This window comes from Arachis hypogaea, chromosome 7 (genome assembly GCF_003086295.3).
Source record: "Arachis hypogaea cultivar Tifrunner chromosome 7, arahy.Tifrunner.gnm2.J5K5, whole genome shotgun sequence".
Classification (NCBI taxonomy): Eukaryota; Viridiplantae; Streptophyta; class Magnoliopsida; order Fabales; family Fabaceae; genus Arachis; species Arachis hypogaea.
Genome location: NC_092042.1, coordinates 66,212,515 through 66,223,569, shown reverse-complemented (window position 1 = coordinate 66,223,569; position 11,055 = coordinate 66,212,515). Strand labels below are relative to the sequence as shown.

General features: G+C 36.0%; 1 pseudogene; it reads left to right on the top strand.

Moving 5' to 3' along the window:
- Window positions 1-4,171, top strand: LOC112703300 (pentatricopeptide repeat-containing protein At5g27110-like; annotated as a pseudogene).
- Window positions 4,172-11,055: the final 6,884 nt, after the last annotated feature.

The window sequence follows — 11,055 nt, the reverse complement described above, 5'->3', positions numbered from 1 at the left end:
GTGTTTAAAGTTGAAATAATTTGTTTTTAGAAATAATATTTTTTTTATTTCAGACAAAAAAAATCCAATATTTCCTCCCCTCCTTGTTCCTGACTAGTCACAATCTGCTCCCCCTCGACGGCAATGCTCTCTTCTCTCATCGTCCCCTGCTCGTCGCTGGCAGTCTTCTGCTCCATCGCCTCTGCTCGCGTAGCTTTGTTGCTTCCATTCGCGTCGCTTCGTCGCTCACTTTGTTGCATTTTCTCCCACCGTCGCTGCATATGTCCGCCGTTGCTGGCGTCAACTCTGCAGCTCAGCTTCACCGTCTCTCTGTCGTGCCACTGGCCTCTGGTTCGTCGCATCGGGCCTCTTGCTTAGTTGCCTGTTCTCTGGTTCTTGCGTCTCCTCTGCTTCGCCTTCTCTCACTTCTATGTGCTTCACCGCTCCTATATTTCTGCTAAGCATTTAGGGTTTTTGCACATTTTAATTTGATTTTAATGTTATTCGTTTGTTCGGAATTTATAATTTGTTATCCTGATTATTTGAATATGATAATTAGGGTCAAAAGGAATGCTGGCTGCGGGAGTGGAAGCTCAGATTGGGTGCGTGATCCTAACATGATGCGATGTATACGCCATTCAATCTCTTCTTATTCAATTTTCTAGCTTAACTTTCTTATTTGTTCTAGCTATGTTATTAGTTATTGATATTTAATTATTAGTCTCGTCTGTTGCTGCTACTTTCTTTCGGTGAGTTCAACTGTTCAAGAAATTTAATTTCCTGTTCATGTTGCTCATTTCTCATCTTCATGTCAAATTTATTGTGTTAGTTATTCTTGTTACTGCTGTTAATTTTCTACCTCCAGAGATGTTCTTCTTCAGTGATTTTGTAGATGAATGAATGAGTAGAGGCAAGTTTGCGTATCTCCAAAGACATCATTCCTGTATATGTATCTTGTTTTGACTGTCGGAGTAGTAATACTCTTGTGTGCTTCAATTTCATTTATGTTTCACTTGCCAATAAAGACATTATTGCTCATTTTATTTTAATCTATTTACCAATTTGAACAAAACAATCAACAATTACTAACATATATTCTGCATCATATCTGCATATCGACATGGTAGAAATAATGAAAGTGTGAGGCACGCTGTCTAAGTCCTTTGAAAGTTCTTTTATTTTTTATCTTTTGGAAAAAATGAAAATGGATCTGCAATTTTACCTCATAGATTGTCACAAACTGAATTTATAAATATATTTGTCTTTATTTATTTATTTATTTATTTATGCATATAATTATAGGTATTTTTTTGTTTAAAACTGTATTGTTTATACTTGTGGTTTACAGGGTTAGCTTCACAGTTTGCTTTTGTTTATGGAGATGAAGCAACATCCTTCAAATCATATCGCATTTCCAGGTTGCCAGTGAGAATTCTGCATTGAGTGGTATATATGCTACCACCACTGTATTGTAACTTAGTAATTTGCTTACAATGTATGTTTTTCACTTGGCTCCACATCCTTCCTTATATAGTTAATTATATTTATTGATATCAACAACTCTGATTCTTAAGTGTAATGATTCTTAACATTTATATTTCTTTTATTGCTTGTCGATTTTTTTTACTGTAAAAAATATTAAAACTTATAGTGTACAATTAAATAAAGCTAATTTTCTTATTATATTGAATAATACGGGCATCTGAACAACACCCTCTTGTTTCGTAGATTATATTTCTGATATTTTTTTCTCCCTTAATGTGGTAAGATTGATTATAGTTTCTTTGTTGTATCTCTGTAGCCATTGCTGAATGGATGCAAGAAAACTTCTATTCCTTTTGAAAGCCAGTGTGACTTCCAAGTCACTTAAGCAAGGGAAACTCATCCATCAGAAGGTTGTGACTTTGGGGTTGCAAAGTGATGTTTCCTTTTGCAGGAACCTGATTAGCCTGTATGTTTCTTGTCATTTATATGATTTTGCAAAGCATGCTTTTGATACCATTGAAAATCCAAGTGAGATTTCTTTGTGGAATGGCCTAATGGCCGGTTACTCTAAGAATTACATGTATGTGGAAGCCCTAGAGCTTTTTGAGAAGTTCTTGCATTACCCTTATCTTAAACCTGATAGTTATACTTACCCGAGTGTTCTCAAGGCTTGTGGCGGGTTGAGAAGAGTCATCTTAGGGAAAATGATTCATACCTGTTTGGTAAAAGCTGGTTTAATGACAGACATTGTACTTGGAAGCTCTCTTGTTGGTATGTATGCTAAATGCAATGCACTTGAGTATGCTATAAAGATTTTTGAGGAAATGCCTGAAAAGGATTTGGCAAGCTGGAATACAGTGATTTCTTGTTATTACCAAAATGGAAAATTCGAAGTGGCCCTACGTTATTTTAGCATAATGAGAGGATTTGGTTTTGAGCCTGATTCAGTTACAATCACAACAGCTATTTCCTCATGTGCTAGACTTTTAGATTTGAAGAGGGGAAGGGAAATTCATAAGGAGTTAATTAATAGTGGGTTTCAGCTAGATAGTTTCATTAGTTCTGCTCTTGTTGACATGTATGGAAAATGCGGTCACTAGAAAATGCCATAGAGGTTTTTGAGCAAATGCCCAAAAGGACCGTGGTTGCTTGGAATTCCCTGATTGTAGGATATGGTTTGAAAGGTGACATCCCTTCATGTATTCAACATTTTAGGAGGATGTACAATGAGGGAATCAAGCCAACTTTGACTACTTTAAGTAGCATAGTAATGGCTTGTTCACGATCAGCTCGATTACTAGAGGGGAAATTCGTGTATGGATATATTATACGAAACAACATACAACCTGATATTTTTATTAATACCTCCCTAATGGATTTATACTTCAAATGTGGAAAGGTTAGGTCAGCTGAAGCCATCTTTAAGTTAATACCGAAGACAAATGCCGTTTCTTGGAACGTCATGATTTCTGGATATATGACGGCAGGGAAATTTTTTGAAGCCTATGATGTGTTTAGTGACATGAGACAAGCTCATGTAGAAGCAGATGCTATTACTTTTACTAGTGTTTTAGCTGCTTGTTCACAACTAGCAGCTCTAGAAAAGGGTAAAGAGGTTCACAAATTGATTATTGAGAGAAACTTAGAAGACAATGTAGTAGTTATGGGGGCTCTTCTTGATATGTATGCAAAGTGTGGTGCTGTTGATGAAGCATTTGGTATTTTTAGAATTTTACCGGAGAGAGATTTGGTGTCTTGGACTTCGATGATTACAGCTTATGGGTCCCATGGTCGGGCCCATGAAGCTTTAAAACTCTTTGCTGACATGCTTCAGCGGAATGTGAAACCTGACAGAGTTACTTTTCTTGCCATATTATCTGCTTGTAGCCATGCAGGGTTGGTGGATGAAGGATGCTATTATTTCAACGAAATGATCAATGTTTATGGCATTATGCCAAGAGTTGAGCATTATTCATGCTTAATTGATCTTCTTGGACGTGCTGGAAGATTAAATGAAGCCTATGAGATTCTGCAAAGAAATCCCTCAATCACGGATGATGTTGGGTTGTTAAGCACATTATTTTCTGCATGTCGTTTGCACAGAAATCTTGATTTGGGGGTTAAAATTGCAAGAATGCTAATTGACAAGAATCCTGATGATCCATCAACCTATATTATCTTGTCAAATATGTATGCATCTGTCCAAAACTGGGATGAAATGCGGATGGTGAGATCAAAAATGAAAAAGCTTGGACTGAAGAAGAATCCCGGATGCAGTTGGACGGAGATTAACCAAAAGATTCAACCCTTCTTTTCGGAAGACAATTCCCGATGGCATTTGGAATCAATTAAAAAATGTCTTTTGTATCTTACTAGTCACATGGAAGACGAGTCTATATCATTTATCCATTTTGATACTGAAACTCAGATATATTACTAGCCTTCAAAGGAAAAGAGCGTAGGCTTAGCAGATAGACATCATAATGATCCTTAAACTTAGTTGCAGGTAAAATTTTTCTGTGAGCAAAATGTAAAGTAGCTTTACTATGCTTGATTTTATATTTAACGTAGGGCTGCCAACTTGGTATTTGTATTTTGTATCATCACTTAAAAAATAGTGACATGGACTTTATTGTTAACTGGCTTGAGGAAAACCACCTCAACAGCTAAATTATTATTATTATTATTATTATTATTATTATTATTATTATTATTATTATTATTATTATTATTATTATTATTATTATTATTATTATTATTATTATTATTATTTTCCAAACTTCGTCTAAGTGGCATCCAATTCAATTCTGTTTAAAAATAAAATTAACTTTATTGTAGAATCACAAAATATTCATCTTGTTTATTATTTTAAATATTAAAATTTTAATTTTAATTTACATAAAATATTCTTAAGATAACCTTTAGGTGTTTCTTTAGTGAATACAACGAAATATTTAGGATATGTTTTGTATAAAGGTAGGTAAATAATTAGAAAAAAAAAATAAAGAACGCCAGCTTTAATAAAGATAAAAAATTTTGAGATGTGCGTTTACTATTTGTATTTATTTTTTATTACTTTTGCGTCATTTTCATTCAGACTTTTGAGCTTGAGAAAGTAGGAGATTCTTTATAGTCTCATTTTTTTTAGAAGTCTTCCCTCACTTTTGAGATTGTTGTATCTTTTAATTATGCTATATATATGATTGTACATAATTTAATTTCAACTATGTAATCATTTTTAAATGAAGAAAAGAAAAATTTATACCAATAGTCATATTATGATTTAAGCATAGTTAGTATTCGATTATTGAGGGTGTTACGTAGTATATTTGGTGCAGCTGGCTAGGGCCCAAAGTTCATATGCACGTACTTCAAGTAAGTGGAAAAAATGAATTCACTACTTTGTACGCGAGAAGTGGTATGTATGTAGATATCGTGTGTACGCGAACTGGTGCACATACATGATAGGCGCGCATGCATAATGTTGTGCATTTGCAGCACTTCAAGTCAGCTTTGAATTTCTTTGTATATTCCGCTCTAGGGATGTTTAAGACTGGCTCTGACTAAATCCGGATTCGAGTCATATTTTATTGGATTCGGATTTATTATTTTTACTCGATGTTATTTTCGAATAAGATTTTTGTCATGTTTTGGCCTTTTGGGTGACCTAATCCAGCTCGAAACTGTATTTTATAATTAAAATATAGACTTTGTTAGGTAGACAATAATTTTTGTGAACAATAAATTCTAAAATTGGTCCAATAAAGTAAAATACACTACACTCTCAAATTATCCACCTAAATCTTAATATTAGGATAACTATTTACATACATAGTGAATTGAACATTCGATATATTCATTGTTCACATTGTTTAGTATTTTCATTGTCTACCTATATTTTTTCTTAAAATATATCTTAGAGTAAAATTTGTAATGAACATTATACTTTTATATTTCGATTAAAATTTTTTATACTATATAGTATTATTTTTATTTTAAAATAATTTATTTTGTTATAAATATGATATAATGTATATTAAATTTAATTTTTAAAAGTAATTTTTTATTAGTTTATTATATGAAAATAATTACCTTTTACATTGACTATGTGAATAGTCATCTAAAAGAATGAATGTGATGATACGATTGTATAAATTAGTGCATTAAAATAAAACTCTTATAAATATTACATACATAAAATTATAAATACTAAATTAAATAAAATAATTCTAGGTTACTGTCTTGCTAGTATGTGAAGAATAGAAAAAATTATCGAGAAACAAAGTCGATGAATTTTGAAAAATTAGAAAAAAAAAAGAATATTCTGGGAGTGAAGAAAAGGTAAGAAAACAATTTTTTTTTTTCTGAAAGTGAACAAAAGGGAAGACGACGAAATTCACTGAAAGAGGAATAGGATTCTATGTTCTTTCATCTTTTTCCGGTAACAAATACAAAATTGTGCATTTTTTTCTTTTTTTTTTAAATAATTTATTTAAAGTTTATCACATATGTTAATTTGATTTAACCAAATTTAAATATATGTATTGTGTAATAAAATGTTTTATATATGTATTAAATACATTAATTTTTATTTTTAAAAATTAAAAATTAATGAATACACATGTCATCAACTAATTAAAATATATAAAAGAGGTATGTAATACCCTCAAATTAACTGATATGAAAGAGGTCGTCTTATTTAAATTTTTTTGTTAACTTAATGTTATCCTTACGCAAAATTGATTTCTTCTTTAATCGATAATTTAAATGAGAAAGTCTAATTGATTAGTTAGTTGGTGTTGTGATATAGATGTGTATTTAAGGGCAATTTACTTATTTAAATAGAATGGGAGATTCCTTTACCTAAATGTGCAAAAAGCCATTTATATGTAATCCGTGGCAACCCACCACGATTTCAGAACGTGCATAAACCGTGACAGGTCCCAGCGGTTTATGGGCAAAAATTATAGAGTCTAAACCGTGGTAAGTCACCACGGTTTACGAAGGAGAGATGGCATGCATAAACTATGGAGAGTCACCACGGTTTATGAGGAAAGTTGATTGCACATAAAACCCGGTAACCCACCGCGGTTTATGTGTGTGTAGCTATATAAGTAATCCGCTGAAGGCAGGGACGGATCATTTGAGACAGCACAAAAAAAAAAGGAAGTTGTTGTTGTGTTGAGAGGATTTGGGAAAACTTTGGAGGTGTGAAGGAGGAGTGGGTGGTGGAGCCAATGGAGGATGAGGATCGCTTGTACTGACTAAATGGCGTCGCTCACGTGGCAGGATATATCGACGAAGAGGTTAGCTACTATTATTGTTATTATTATTTTTATTAAAATTCATACTAATATAGCAATTGATATTATTAGGAATATTGTTAGTAAAAATATTTTATTATGTTTATTTGTATTGTTATTCTGATTAATGTTATTTACATAAATATTGATATTATTATGGTTACTGTCAATCAAAATGTGAGGCGTTTATTAATATTGTCTACGTAAATGTTAATATTATTATCGGTATTGTTAGTAATGCATATTTTATCATGCTTATTTATCTTGTTAGTCTGGTTAATAGTATTTTTGTAAAATATTTTATTATAAATGTTAATATTTTATTGAAAAATATTTTTTTTCTGTATTTATATTGTTATAATGAGTGCATAGTATTCGTAGCTTCATTGTTTATTACACAATAAGAGAATCAATGAATTTAATGTGACGAGTCTAATAATTTTTACGAAAATTATGTTTGGTGTTGTTTGTAATGGTTGTATGTTAACGGATTTTGTTACCCACGTTTTGCAGCCTAGTAGGGTTATTAGCGCCGTTAGGCGGCAGCAGAATATGCCCTTACATGACCGGATTATACCGTATCTGGAGACTGCGGGCTTGTATCATCTAGCTAGGCTAAACAGTCAGTGGTTCTGGGTTGATGAGTCTCTCCTTAGCACATTTATTGAGCGGTGGCGTCCGGAGACCCACACGTTCCATATGCCGTTTGGTGAGTGCACCATTACTTTACAGGATGTTGCGTATCAGCTGGGTTTGCCGATTGATGGTGCGGCCGTTAGTGGGTGCTTGACTGAGTTTGAGAATCTGATGGAACACGGTAGACCAGCATGGGTGTGGTTCCGGGAGTTGTTCGGGGAGTTACCTCCACAGAGTAAAGTCAAGTAGATGACAGTGTGCTACACATGGTTCCACGAGAGGTTCCGAGTTCTCCCTGCAGATGCTACTGATGAGACCGTGCGTGTATACGCACGCGCTTATATCCTGATGCTGTTGTCGTCTCAGCTGTTTGCGGACAAGAACGCAAACAGGGTACACCTTCGCTGGTTGCCTTATTTGGCATTATTGGACGACTTAGGCAGATATAGCTGGGGCTCCGCTGCACTGGCCTGGTTGTATAGGTGTCTTTACAAGGATACCCTCCTGAGGAGTCACATGCTCTCGGAGATTGGACAAGAAGAATGACCACGACTCTGCATTTTCGCCCTCCACAAGGGCAAATGCTATCGGGAGGATGTTCGAGTTCCCGTCCTGAGCTATCGCCAACAACAGTGTCCCTCCATACTTCCCATACAAGTGGGTACCATCAATATTGACGAGGGGCTTGCAATGCTGGAATGCCTCGATACAGGGTAGAAATGTCCAGAAAAGCCGGTGAAAGTACACCGTGGACTCATCAACCCCACCACCAATCCGAACAGGAGACGTCTTCAGCACCGTGATTGTTCCCGGCATTGTCTCCTGGATCCCTAGCATCCAACGTGGCAACTCCGCGTAAGACTCCTCCCAATCTCCGTATATTTGTGCCACTGCCTTCTGCTTAGCCATCCAAACCTTCCTGTAACTAGGCCTGAAACCGTAATCAGCTTTTGTCGCTTGTTGAAGTACCTTTACCGTAACCGCAGCATCGGCCCTAACCATAGGAAGAATCCTCGCACATATAACGTGGTAATCCAGCTGACGGTGATCACTTGAAATAAAAGTTGCGAGGCATGTGTGTGGCCCGTTGTACCTCCTAACCTCCCAACTCCCCTTTCGTGCACGAAGCGCTACACGAATCAACCAACTACAACCCTTGCCGAATTCCTTGCATTTTCCATGATACTTCAAATGATCCGATTCGATGACTCTGTACTCAACATCTCGCCGGATGCTATAGTCCTTTACACTCAGCACAGCTTTATCTTTACTCTGGAATGATTGCCCAATCTGAAATTCTGTAGAAGATCCCCCCACTCTGTTACCACTGTCTTCCTATTGACCAAGAGCTTCCAAGTTTAGTGTGGAGAAGTGTGGAGGGTACGGATGAGAACCAGAACTTGAAGGCCGATGCTGCGCATGTGGATCGCCACCTGTGTCATCGTCGCTGTCACCATCGATATCAACAGGCTCCTGGTCAGACTCATCGTCACGCATTGCATTCTCTACTTGATCAGGTCCACCAAAGTCTTCGATATAAGGTACGAGGCCACCACCGGTGCCCACAACGTGGGGAGACTCAATGACTGCTGCATTCTCCAAAGGTACAGAACCAACAACCTCCGTTCGGTCTAAATCAGCCGCAAACGAAGGTGATTGAACCGGCGAAAAATAGGGTCTGACCGCAGGCATCGAACTAGATGCACCACCCGCGGCAGTTGGGCAAGGAACTGGAGCGGATGCCCCAGAACTATCGACACCAACCTCCAACTTCGCGAACAACTCATGGATTCTGATCTCCGGAAAACTCCTTACAAAGTAGAACAGAACCCTAATATCTTCATCAGCCTTAACCGCAAAGGTTTCATACTGAACACCGGTCGAGACAACCGCCATGGGAATCTTGTAGAATAGTTTCTTCACCCACTTGCTACCCAACACGCCAAGCTTCTCCAAGATGCTGTTCTTCAAATCTGACAAACTCATCGACGAACTGATAAAAATACTTAGTGGTTCTCTGTCGGTAAACGATAAACCCCATTTTGACGGTTTATCTTGTATTGATTTTAGGGGATTTTATGACCTTTTACCCACATTTATTCAATGAAATAGCATAGTTTTGTGATTGTCTCCTATTTGTGCTTAGATGTGAAAACATGCTTTCTAGACCTTAAATTAGCTAAATTCAATTCACCTTTGATTCCACTAGATGCCTTGATATGTTTGTTAGTGATTTCAGATTGAAAAGGGCTAAGAATGGATCAAAGGAGTGAAGAGGGAAAGCATGCAAAGTGGAGAAATCATGAAAAGTCAAAGAAGTTGAACTCGCCCATGGACGCGCACGCGCACCTGGCGCTTGCGCGCACCTGCGAATCACCCCATGGACGCGTACGCGTGATGTGCACGTACGCGTCGGTGCCGTTTTATGATTTTTTAATGAAAACGTGGCCAACAAATTCTGAAGGGTTGTGGGGCCCAATCCCAACCAACTTTGGCGCCAAAGATGCTATTTAAAGCCAAGGATTGAAGAGCAAAGGGGATCCCAATCATTCACACACATTAGGATTAGTTTAGAGTTAGTTTCTAGAGAGAGAAGCTCTCACTTCTCTCTAGGATTAGGATTAGGATTAGGTTTAGTTCTTAGATCTAGATTTTAATTCATCTTCTTCTACTTCTATCTTTTCAATTCCTTGTTGCTACATTCATCTTCTTCTATTCTTTTGTTGTAATTTCCTTTATGTTGTTCTTGCATTTTGTTGTAGATCTACTATTGTTCCTTCCATTTTCTTTCAATTCAATAAGAGGTAATTCATAATAATTGTTCTTCTTTGCTTTTCTATTGTTGATCTCTTGCCTTTGTAGTTAGATCTTTCTTTAATTCTTGCAATTTATGTTGTTTACTTTTATTGCCTTTTATGTGTTTGTTGAAATGCCTCTTCTAGATATAGTATAGATTTTGTTCCTCTTGGCCTAGGTAGAGTAATTAGTGACACTTGAGTTATCTAATTCCTTTGTTGATTGGTAATTGGAGAGATTGCTAATTGGTTTGGAGTGCATTAAAGCTAGTCTTTCCTTGGGAGTTGGCTAGGACTTGTGGCTCAAGTCAATTCATCCACTTGACTTTCCTTTATTTAGTAAGGGTTAACTAAGTGGTAGCAATGAACAATTCTCATCACAATTGAGAAGGATAACTAGGATAGGACTTCTAATTTTCATACCTTGCCAAGAGCCTTTTATAGTTGTTAGTTTATTTTCATTGCCATTTACTTTTCATGCTTCTTATCCAAAACCCCAAAACACATTTCTAACCAATAACAAGGCACTTTATTGTAATTCCTAGGGAAAACGACCCGAGGTTTGAATACTTTGGTTTATAAATTTAGGGGTTTGTTTTAGTGACAAACAATCTTTTGTATGAAAGGATTTTTGATTGGTTTAGGAACTATACTTGCAACGAGAATTCATTTGTGAAATTCTATACCGTCAAAAAATTCAATCATCAAAATGGCGCCGTTGCCGGGGAGTTGCAATGGTGTTATGTTATTGGTTATTGTATATATGTGAATATTGTGAATAGCTTGCTTTTTAGATTGCTTGTTAGTTTTTGCTAGTCTTAGTATTTTATTTCATTATTTCTTATTAGTTTTTGTTT